Source organism: Ascaphus truei, chromosome 5 (assembly GCF_040206685.1).
Source record: "Ascaphus truei isolate aAscTru1 chromosome 5, aAscTru1.hap1, whole genome shotgun sequence".
NCBI lineage: Eukaryota > Metazoa > Chordata > Amphibia > Anura > Ascaphidae > Ascaphus > Ascaphus truei.
The window spans coordinates 180,299,568-180,311,839 of record NC_134487.1 but is presented as its reverse complement, the minus strand read 5'-3'; positions in this window follow the sequence as shown (position 1 = coordinate 180,311,839).

Genomic DNA, 12,272 nt, shown 5'->3' with positions numbered 1-12,272 from the left:
TGCTGTCTTCTCCTATACTGATCCTGCTACGTACGACTACGAACTGCGCAATCCGGATCAGCCTGCGCGGTCTCAGGTCGGTGCTTTTACAACCCCACCTCAGCCACGCGGTCCGACCCAGGTTTGTGGCGAGCACAGTCGTGACAACATGATAGCTACGCGGCAACCCCGTCTCAGGCCTGTATACTACCCTGTGTTTGTACACACTCCTCCCAATACTCCAGACCCTTATTAGGTGCTCTATCCTCTCTTCTGCCTTACTACCAGTAATGGCACCCCCTTTGTTGACCATGTACTCCTCAATGGTCTCTCTTAGCCACTTGTCCCTATTCTCCTCGATCTCCTCCATGAGGGGTTCAGGAACATACGGGTACTCCAACCCATGGGAGTACTTGTATCTCGCGATGATCGCCCTTTCAGCCCTACTACTCCTAGTTAGGTTGGCGTTCCCTGCTCTCCCTGGTAACACCCATGATAGGGGCTCATCCGGATCTACGGGGTCAGATAATATACCGGGGCCCATGGGCTCTATCTAATTTCGGTCTAACATGAGCCACCGATATTGCTTCTCCTTTTTCCTCTCGGCGGGCGTGAACTTCCCTTTAGACCACCAGTAATCTACTATGTCGTCTGTTTGTAGCAAGAACCACGTGCGGTCCATCCAGCCCACGTATCCCTCAAATAAGGGCGCCCACCAACGGGTCTCCCTAGGCTTCTCGTTCCACTCCTGAGAGTCCCCCTCGTCGGTACCTCCCCAGGAGCACACCCCAGAAGTCCCTGCAGAACGGGGCCTGGACCACCTCTCGTGTTTCGGGGCCTCACCAGACGGTATATCCTCCTTTTTCGGCACCCACCGGGACTTAGATACCCGTCCCAATTGTCCTCCTCCCCGGGATCCCTCCCCGGAATCAAAACTACCCATTCTATCCCCAGTCCGGTTCTCCCCAACCCCCAAAGACCCCTCTGACACCCCCAAACTGGAGGATGATCCCCGGGAACAGGTGACTGGGACAGGGGCCTTAGCTAGGGCATGGGGTCGGGCATAGGGGTAGGCAGTCAGAAGCCGCGGGGTTCCGACCCGTTCGCCTTCCTGAGATTGTCCCATACCACTGGACAGTGGTATCGCCGGTGGCGTCTCACCCCTCTCAGGCCTCCGCGTACTCCGGTTTTTCTTGTTCGATTGGGAACCACCACCCGATCGCTGAGCTGCGTGTTCTCTGCTCCCACTGGTTACGCCGCTTCTGCCGGAAACGCCGTCGTCACTGGAAGCGGAAGCGTCGCCATCTTGGGATGGACCCCCATGCGGGATCTCTTCCTCCACAATCAGGTCCGGAAGTCCCTCCGCGTCCACGTGCGCCGTCCGGGCCTGGCACGGCCTCTCCGCCTCGAGCGATGGCATCGGAGCCTGGCAAGGACAAGGGCTATCCTTACCAGTCCGCAGGTTGGGCGTGGATCGCCCGTTGCTACTGGACCCGCCGGTCCCGAGAACAGCTGGGCTCCGCCTCTCCGGTCTCTGCTCCACCGGCGACACCCGGCTCCATCCACTGTCACTTCCGGTAAGCGGCCTTTTGTTCCCATTTCCTCCAACGGACACCGCCACTGGCCAGACTAAAGTACTTTTCGGTTCCTTGGGTCCCTCGTCCGAGGGATCCGCACTCAGGGTACTTGGGGTCGCCGAACGCGGCGACCGCCTTCTCTTCTCTCGGTCGATTGCCGAACCGACCACGTCACACTCCTCAGGGTCCACACTCTTAGTCCATAGCGCACCGGGAAACTCGCCGGACAGCATAGCCGTATTCCCCCCTGGATCATTGTTCTGTATGGGCACAAAGGTGGGCATTGGCCACAGATATTGTGTGCCACACTGGGGACAGCGCGCGGCCGTGCCCATGGTGCCGCCGGGTAGCCGGCATTGCAGGCAGAGGCCTACTACTGTCTCCGCGCCCCCCACGCGTATCACTAGTACCCCGCCGGGTATCACGTACTGTAGGGTTGGGTCGAAACCATCCGGTTTGCATCTGGGGAGCAGGCCATATTCTTGGTAGGGGCTACCCGTAATACTGGTCTGTCCTGGGAGCTGGTTCCGCACGAGTGACCAACAGGGTTTGAATGGTCAGCCACTCCTTGGTTTAGCTCCGCCCTCTTCTGACACAATTGGAATCCACCCCCAGGGGTAGCAATTATGGGCGGGTCCCACAAAGGAATAGGATGTCCTTTAATTAAGGCCGCGCCTCTCTCAGTCCTAGAGGGCGCGGTCACCGACTTTTCCCCAACAGAGTGGGGTTCCTCCTTTGCCGCCTGCTCCAGTCGCTTCCTTTCAGCTGCTTTGCGTGCAAAGTATCCTTCTTTCTTGCACACAATTTCAGCTGCCGGAACTACTTTTGGTGATGGTGCCGACAGCGCACCAGCTCCTGGGCCCGCGGGATTCATACCCACGGGGCATAGCTGGAAACCACTCCCCCTGGTTGATATTAGGGGAGGGTCCCACAGACTAAGTGGTTGACTCAGCACTGGGGCTGAGTGAGTCTCTGTCCATGAAGGCGCGGCCGCAACTTTCGCGCCATACCCCCCATGCGGGCGGGGCCCTCCTGTTGGCGCCACTTCTGGCCAAATCTTGGTAATTTGTGCATCTGCAGAATAGTCTGCCATCGGCCCACGCGGTCTCCCAGGGAAGCGGGAGCTGCCATTTTGTAAGTCTTTTCCATCAGCCACAATTTCAATGTCCTCTACACAGTCCTCCAGGGTGGCGCCCCGTTGTCCTAGGCAGGACCAGAACGGCGCGGCCACAGCTTTCGCTCCACTCCAGAGCAGGCTTGAAAAAGACAGGTCAGCCACAGCTTGCTCTTCAGTGGGGCGCATGCCACGTGTGCTTTCCCCATCAACCTTCGGTCGCCATTTTGGACTATCCGCACCGCGCGGATCCTCCATTCTTGTGGTCGTCATTCTCTCGTAACAGTTATCGTACATGGGGCTCCTCTCTGCGGGGCAGCCACCACACCGGTACAATAAAGATGTCTCTGATGCACCACCACATGTGTACCTAATGTAGGCTGGACACATGTATGCACTACCTCAGGCTAGGCTCACTCTCTCAGTGTCTGCTGTATCTCCATCCTCCCAGTCTGTGCTCCCTACGGTAAGAGGTCTGGAATGGGCTAGAGTACTCTGGGGCTTCCATGCAGTACTGGGGCGTCTACCTGTCTTGGTTAGCCTAGCGCAGACCCTCTCCAGGATTCCTGACCACGTTAACAGGCTATCCCTTCTGGCATCCTACCAACTAGCACTACCTCAAGGTGACTAGGACAGCTATAGCCCGGCTCCAAACCCCCCACTCCTTTCAGGCCCCTAGGTCGTCCCTGCGAACTGACAAACTCCATCAGCCCCCTGACCACCCCTAGGTCCGTCCCAACGCAGCACAAAGTGGCAGCAGACACTCTCCCTGTTTCCCAGTGACCTAGCAAAAGCCTGTCCTGTTGACAGGTATCTCAGCAGCGCCTCCAAATGTAACGGGTTTTCTGAACCGGTCTGACACCCCCAATCTCATATTGGCCCCTGTGGTCTAACCAGTCCCCGTTATGGTGTAGTGTCTGGTGGTGCACCTGTTGGCAACAGGACTCCTGAGTCTCCCGCATGATGGTGTATGGGGAATTGCCAACCCAGACAGGCAGCTGAGGTAGTGTGCTGGGTCCTACCTATATCCAGTGCAGCGCCTCCACCTCATCAGGGTCCCTTCGGTCACTTGGGGATGGTCCTGGTGAGGAACTCCTCTGTGGTGCCCCTCTCCGTGCAATAACTCCACACTTGCACACGAGAGTGTTGGTAATCAAGGACATCTTTATTTGTACGGTGGGCCAGCTGCCCTCCACAATGGGGTGTATTCAGCCCTCCATTGTTCACCGTACTTCCCTTTGAAAGGTGTGTCCTCCTAATGTAGGGATTCCCTATCCCCGCAGGGATACTTCACCTGTGCCAGGTCCCTGGTCACAGTCTCATTAGTCCTTTTGATACACTAACTTTGATCTTCCTCTGATAACTTCTAGACTAGACGGAACTAACTTTTGATCAGTGCTGTGCCTTATGTACCCTCTGGGGGCTGACACAACTCTGACATCACCAACCAGGGAGTCAGAGCCTGTGACCACTCCCATCCATACATAGGGCACCTCACCAGGGTGTGAGGGCAAACCTCCATAATTACTGCTGGCATGCCCATAACTTACCAGGCCTTACTGTCAGCAGGAGAGATGACTGCAGCCATTTTACAGCATGGTTACATAAGGTTATATTGTAGTTGTGTTCCACTGACTGCAGGATATATTAGAAGGCAGCCATTAGGTGAAACCAGGGAGCAAGATCTTCGCCGATCGATCACAGGAGAACGGATCGATTGGCATCTTAGGTAATTATTTTTCATTAACGGTAATCAAATTCTGCATTTAATAAAACCAAAAATGTCCCGCCAGGCTTGTCCTGCATGTCTAGTGATACTTGCAACACACACAGGAATAATAATACTATTTTTCTTATATTGTCCTTACTGTGTTTGCAGTGCTGAACATATAATTATGCACACATGGGTCCTTTCTTGCAAGAGCTAACCATCTAACTTTGGTGCCTGAGGCATAGGAAGAACTGACACTTGGATTGAAATGGGTTTTTTTACCACTAAAATAGAATAGGAGGGATTATGTTATTTGACAGAGGGAATGACTACACGCCTCCCACATAGCTGGATTTCAAAGAGCCTTATCAGAGAAGCTGAGGATAGGACAGTTGCTCTAAGTCTCTTTGTGGTCTGCATGTTAAACAAGTGTGTGCTGCCTGCCGGGGTAGAACAAGTGAGAATAAATAGATTGTGTGGACAGTCTACTGCAGGCTTTGGCCATTTATAAAAGAAAAGAATTATGTAAAAAATAAGGTTGGTAATCTGCTTTATGTGACATCCCTTTAAGATCACTTTCAAGATGGGTCATTTCTTGAGGGGAACAGCACCTTACCGAAAATCCATTTTCATTATATGGTAATCCCCATGAGGAGATGGATGCCCTATGGGATTTTTTACTCTCTCACTTCTGTGATCTGAGCTGAGCATCTGATCTTTCTGTGAGCCACGCCAGAGGCCTAAAGAAGAAATCAAACCCCTTGATTATGTGAGAGGCATCTACATTCCATTCGCTTCAGAAAGGCATGAGTCTGTGGTATCAGGGGGAGCTTAACATCTCTTACCATATTGGAAGCCTGCTTTGATGTGGCTTAACTTCACCCAAATTAGCCGTTTCTCTGGTAGAGGGAGCCTTCCAACATTAACCATTTAAAGCTGCAGTTCAGTCAATATCCTGCATGTGTTTTTTTTTAATAAATCAGTTCTGTAGTAAGAAAAAATACTTTTAGCATTTTAGCATTTTCTGTTTTTAAAAAAACAACTTTGAAAACCAATGTTCTTGTATTCTATTTTAACAGCCATTTGCTAAGGCACTGCCCCTTCATGTCCTGTCACAAGCCCTGGCACACCCCTTTGTCAGCCCTGCCCTCCATCTAGCACATGTCAGTGCAGGAGTGCTCATGAATATTCATGAGCTTCCACTGACGGACTGAAGCAGAATATAAACAGATCCCTTCACTAATTATGTCACCAAAGAATTGACCTGCAGCTATACAGTTCTTTAGGTAATTAGAGATTGCCCACATGAAACTATTGAAGTAAAAAAATAAATAAAAATAAAAAAAAAACTGAACTGCAGCTTTAAGGAGCATGTAATACATTGCATGCCGCTCTGGCAGGGGAGGGGTTATGCCTCTTCTGCAGCCTTAGTACTGCCGGTCTAGTTCATTGCCTTTTCTCTTCAAGAGCAATTTTAATATTTATAAGATGAAAACAGATAAAGACTCTCATTTCAAAAGCACGGAAAATCCCCCAGCACAGGAGGTTTAAGAAAAGCAGCGTGCTATTCAGTGATCTGGCAAAGTGGTAATATAGTGCGGAACAGGGATAGTATGTCTGCATGTATATCTTTGTTTATATAGCGCCATCCAGGTACATAGTGCTTTACAGCATTAATACTAGTGACATAATATTATAACACATAAGGGTAATAAGCGTTCAGGCATAAAATGATAGGAAAAGGCATCCCTGACCCATAAAGCTTACAATCTAAGTGGAAAGTGGGGACAACTTCCAGAGATAGAAGGAGGGTGTTTTGGTCAGTGCGTCTGCAAGGGGCCAAGGTCAGTGCATATGAGACGCATAGTAGCAGCCAGCGGAGCTACCCATATGCTTTGTTGAAGAGGTGTGTTTTAAGAAAGGTCCTAAAGGTGGAATGAGAGGGTGCAATTCAGATATTGAGGGTAAAGGAATTCTAGAAGTGTGGGGCAGGAAGCGAGAAAGGTTTTAGGCAGGAGAGGGCTTTAGATACAAAAGGCGTAGACAGAAGACATCCTTGAGCAGAACGCAAGAGTTGGCAGCTGTATAGCGTTAATTAAAGGCTTAGATGTAAGGTGAGACAGAGGAGTGTATAGCCTTAAAAGTGAGGAGGACAATTTTATAAGTGTAACGGGTATTCCCCCACCCAACCACATATATGGCGTATGCAAGGGGAACCTAATGTTACCTGGTGTGGTGCTTTACCTATTAGGCTCACAGGAGGGCTGAGCTTCTGCCGTGGGGAACCTGGGGCAAATACAATATGAGTAACCCTGTAGTCGGTGCAGCGCCTCCACCTGCGATGGCTCCCACCAGAGGGGGAGTGGTTCCTCGCAGGATAATATATATATCACTCAACACACAGTATGGATAAATCCTAATGCCTTTACTAGATGACCGTACTCATGCATCACAATTCAACAGGTGTCCCTTCCTTGAGCAGACACTAACTAATGCGTCTCGCAGGACGCTACCTCCACCTGCACCTCCACCGGATGATCCCACCCAGTGTCCAGTACCCCCACACAGTATCACCCCACCCTCAAGTGAGATAGTTATGTGTGACTGCGCAGCCACTATGTCCCGTGTGAATGTGATATGACTCGTTGGTGCACTTGTTGATTGTTACCTGCCGGGCACTCCGGTGCCCGGGCCTGCCACGGAACTTCACAAAGGATCCTGATGTCGGCTGAACACAGGAACTGCCGTCCGGGGCGATCCCACCTGGATGACTGCTCCATCAACAACGAAGGTCTGCGCCCAAACTTCTGGACGGACGCGCAGCATCTGCTGAGTCCCTAACTGACTTTGAATAGTGACAGGGGCCTGTCCCTGACACAACTCACTCTACTGGGTGGCTCAGGGCTATCTGGGGCCTTGGGGGCTGCTGGCCTAGTGCAGGGAGTCACTGACTCCTGCACCCTACCTCCTTCCCCTGGCTGCTCCTGGCGCTGACTGACTAGCGTGCTCCAAACCCGCGAAATGTATCTATTCTCCCTTGCAGGGAGATGCCGTCACCCTATTGGCTCCCTGGGGTCATGTGGGGCACGGCTGAGGCTCATGGGACTTGTAGTCCCTTCCAAGAGCCTTCCCTGGTAGGCTAGCATTCGCGTGCTTATCACTGCGCATGCGCAAGCTGTTTGTGGGCCTCCCGGCGCTTGGATCTCACTGCGCATGTGCGGGGCAATGCGCAATGGCGGTGCCCTGCTGCGGGAACCGCCGGGAGCCTCGCAACACGATGGCGTCCCTGGCAACCGCCAGCACGCATCCCCGGCAACCGGCCACGTCGGAGGATAGCGCGTTGCTCGCGCACATGCCCCCACACCTCCCCGCGAATGGCCGCAGTGAGTACGAGAAGGGGGGGGGGAGGTCCGCAACGGAAGGGGGGACACGGCTACATCCTCCCCCTGGTGAAATCCCAACATCCTCGCTTGGATAGCCGACATAACCATGCACAAACATTATATAATAAAAATGCAGTACATAGAATATACAACATATCACATGAGCTTTGTATGACTTGGTACACCACAATACGACCACTGTAATACCCGAGGTCAGCTGAGTGTTTGGGGGGTGGTCCGCAACGGATGGGGGGACCTGGCTACATAAGTAATATGGAATTTAATGGGAAGTCAGAAGAGGGATTTCAGCAGGAGAGACGCTGAGACAGATTTAGGAGAGAGTAAAGTGATTCTAGCAGCAATGTTTAGGATAGATTGTGGGGAGACAGGCAGGTAGGCAGGAAGGCCGGACAGTAGAAGGTTACAATAGTTGAGGGCCTGAATTAGAGTTGTAGCAGTAGAATGACAGAGGAAATATCTTTGCAATGTCATGGAGGAAAATATGACAGGTTTTACTGTAGCTACATTGTGGTAATATTGCGGAGCTCGATGTAGGGAACCGGTGTGGGGCCTCTTACCTTCACAATGTCTTCCTGCAGTGTCTCTCATCATGGCGCCGTGACGTCAAATGGTGTCATGTTGCCATGACAACGGGACATCACGTGATGTTATGCAGCATCACATTGTCATGGAAACATGATGCCATTTGACATCGCAGTGCCATGACGAGGGACACTTCCAGGAAGACTTCGCGAAGGAGAAGGTAAGAGCTACAGAGGCTCCGTGCTCTCCCCGATATTAGTTTAATTGTTGTGGGGAAGAGCTCGGGGCCTCTGTAACCCCGGGGCTCGGTGTAGTGGCACCAATGGCACACCATGATGCCAGCCCTAGTAGGTGGATAATAGTACTGCAAGGCTTGGAAGGAAATATGAGGAGCTCTGTCTTTGACATGTTAAGTTGGAGTCCAGGATGGTATAGCGGAGAGACATTCAGAGACTTTGGTGTGCACAGCAGGTGTAAGGTAAAGGGTTTAAAAGTAAATTTGTAGTATGGATAGGTTGTATATCTTGCATAACAGAAACAATGTTTAAGGGTTTACCAAAGTGATATTAAAGGCCGGCCACCCTCCAATTCGGAGAAACTGTAGTTTAATTTGTTTCGTGTAAGGCAGTGTTTCTCAACGCTATCATTTTATCAATTGTCCCATTTGTTTTCAGTAGGTTCCTTTAAAACTGGCTGGTAACTGAAAATAAGTATTTAATTACAATATAATGTTACACCTAAAATGACAGTGTTATCATAATCACTGTTTTTAAATGTAAATACAATGTTTATATTTGTAAATGCATTTATTCATTTATAAAATATTTTACCAGGAAAATTACATTGATGGTTACCTCTCGTTTTCAAGACCATGGCACACAGTAACGTTAACATTACAAATTACAGTTATGAACATGTTTAAAGTGCTGGAGCCTGGAGCCTGTCTGACACTGCGGAGACTGTTGGAAAAACAAGGCTCCTTTTAGACCATATGGATGCGTGCTGTGGGTGACGTTGGTTACATGGAAGCAAGTACAACAGTGGCAGACTACCTGCACATGCGCATCTCCTCACCAACCGTGCTGTGGCTTGTTCACCATAGGATTCTTTTCCTGCTTTCCAGCCAATCGTTGGACCGGACGGGTGAGACCGCGTGATGACATCACAGTCAGGAAGTATTTCAGTATGCTCCGGTGTTTCATTGTTCCAGCACCTGGTCATCCCACAGTGTGAGAGTAAACAGTGAGGCCGTCAGCCATCAGATGCCCACGAGCACCTACGGAATTTGCAGTGACACCCAGGACTATCACTGGTCGGTAGCATTACTGCATTTATGTGCTATTTGGAGCATTTGTACCTGTGTTGTCATCCCCCATTGTTTACCATTTTGTGAGCATTTTTTCAGCCATTTAGTCTGTTGTATACCAAGGATACTTTGGAACCCTTTTTTCTGCTCAGTGGGGCTCTTAGTGGACTTTAATTTGCAGTTATATACTGAATAATTTGCTGGAAGACGCTGGACTATTGGCTAATTTTCCCCGTTGGGTTGTATTTTGTTTGCTATTTGCATTGTTTCATAGGGAGCTATTACAGGGTCTAGGGAAGTACCATTAGACACTTTTTTTGCCTTTTGGTAACGGGCCTGAAGAAAGGGTCCATACCCCGAAATATTGCCCCTCTTCTTCTGTATTTTTACCTTGTTTCCTTTTCCCCCTCCTCCCTCCCCTGCTCCACCCCACCCTTCCCTTTCCTTGATCCCCTCCCCTTACTTTGTTGTTCGGACATTGTGATTCACTTATACCCCTGATGGGTTTGTGCTTTTTCAATCATAAAAAATTGTCTTATTCCATTTTGTCATTCATGAGTGCTGGGAACACCTTTTTTGTATTCAATGTTTATAGTAGGAAACAACCGGTCTTGAAAGAACTTACACAGGAGGTGTATTTCAGAGGCCCTGGTAAATTTTTCTAAGAGTAGGGTGTTCGGTAAGAGAAGGATTAGCAACCAGATCCTTTATTGAACCTTGGAAGCATAAGCAGTTTTCTGTGGACGGATCTAAGGAGATGCATGCTTTGTACAGCAGGGGTGGGAAGCCTGCTCAGATAATTGGGTGTCAGGAGGTATGGAACCCTCTGAGGTAACATGGAAACCCACAAAAGACAGGAGACCGAAATAACTAAAAACTAATAGGATTTAATGTTACACTAAAGTAAATTAATCAGGAAAACAAAATGGAGTCTGCAAAATGTGCAGAGCTACACCAAGAAGTTATGGTAGCTAAGAGAACAAACAAAAAGCAAAGGGAAATACGTACTAAGGGAAATAGCAAGACAAAGTAAAGTTAGCTGCAAGGACTGCTGTGCAACATCAAAAAGCAATGGTAGCACAACCAAAAAGCAGGAGGCAAATAGTGCAAAGGGAATAACAAAACAAGTTACTTGTAGTTCTGCTGAACTAGAAGCCAAATGAGAACAGAGAAAGATGCAGTGCTAAAGAACAGAGAATTACCAGACAGTTGCTCGGTGAACAAAAAGTTGACAAGAAAAGAACTGGGTGGAGGTTTTATATCCAAACTAAGATGGCCACTGGCCTCATGAACTGTTCTAGTTCCAACTGGCCCTGGCTGTGTACTGTATGTAACTCCTCTGTGCACCACTATAGGTTTAGGAGGAGTTCTGTAGGATAAAATCAGGACATTGGGTAACTTATCCAGAAAGAATTTGAAGGTAAGGCAGAGTAAATGAGTACTTCAGTATTAGGTGATACCTTTTTTTTATTTGGACTAACAATTGATATTATAAGACAAGCTTTCGAGATTTATCCCTCTTCCTCAGGTTGGCAATACTGATTTAAAAATATTCTATGATCTTAACACAGCAAAGCTAGTCTAATTATCACAATGGTGAGTGTTACAGTTACATAATAAGACAAAATAAGACAAAAGAATAATAAGACAAAATAAGACAAAATAATAAGACAAAATTATATATTGAGTTGTAAAGAATGCCAAGTTTGCTGAGGTGAATTAATGGTGCTGTACCATACACTATATCCACATAGTCAATAATTGGCATTCACAGCTGCATTGTAATGTGCTTTCTGGCCAAGATATATAGTCTATCTATAAGTTCTATAAAGTATTCCTAGTTTGGAATATATTTTGGATGTCAGTTTGTCAATACGCAAGACAAATGTTAGATGGGAGTCTAGCGACCCAAATGTTTTAAACTGATAACAGAGGCATTGAAACTGTGTGATATATTATCCTTTAAACTAAAATGAGCTTAATTGAGATAACGTACACCGGAAACAAACATGAGGTGGTGGTAAGGCCACAGCACAATTTATTAAACCATCATAACAATATATAACTGAAACATTACATAATGAAGTTAACACACAATGTAGAAATCTGACAAGCGCTCCAGGGCAGGTGGAACGAAACAGGGTCAGGGTGATCAGTGTGGATCAAGGGTAATGGGGGGGGGGGTGGAAGAGTGCAAGGGGAGCGTATCCGAATAAGGTGATATCCAAGGGGAGGAGGTAGGGTGGGGAGAACGGGGACAGTGTGTGTCCTCTACACCCTCCGTTGATACCCTCTAGTGTCCTTCTCCCTCAAAAAGATAAGGTGCAGCGATCCTGATGGGTAAGAAATATACTCACGGGTTGGGCAGTGGGGAAAGCACCTCTCACCGCTCAATGTATGCTCCACTCCACAAGGGTGTGTTGTTTGGAGTACATTTATTGTATAATATTATATTTATTGAACTGTTAGCACTTTACGTGTTTTCTGGGCGGACTCCAACTGCAACGCTTTCCATGGTGGGAGTAACACAGCTGATCCGGAGGTTTCCTGTGGTGAGATGAGCGTTTGAGTGTCCTCCTGATAGTTGAGAACGAGCATCTAACAGCAGAGTCATGACAGAGGGGAAGTGCAAAGCGCTTGGCGCACGTAATCTACTTCC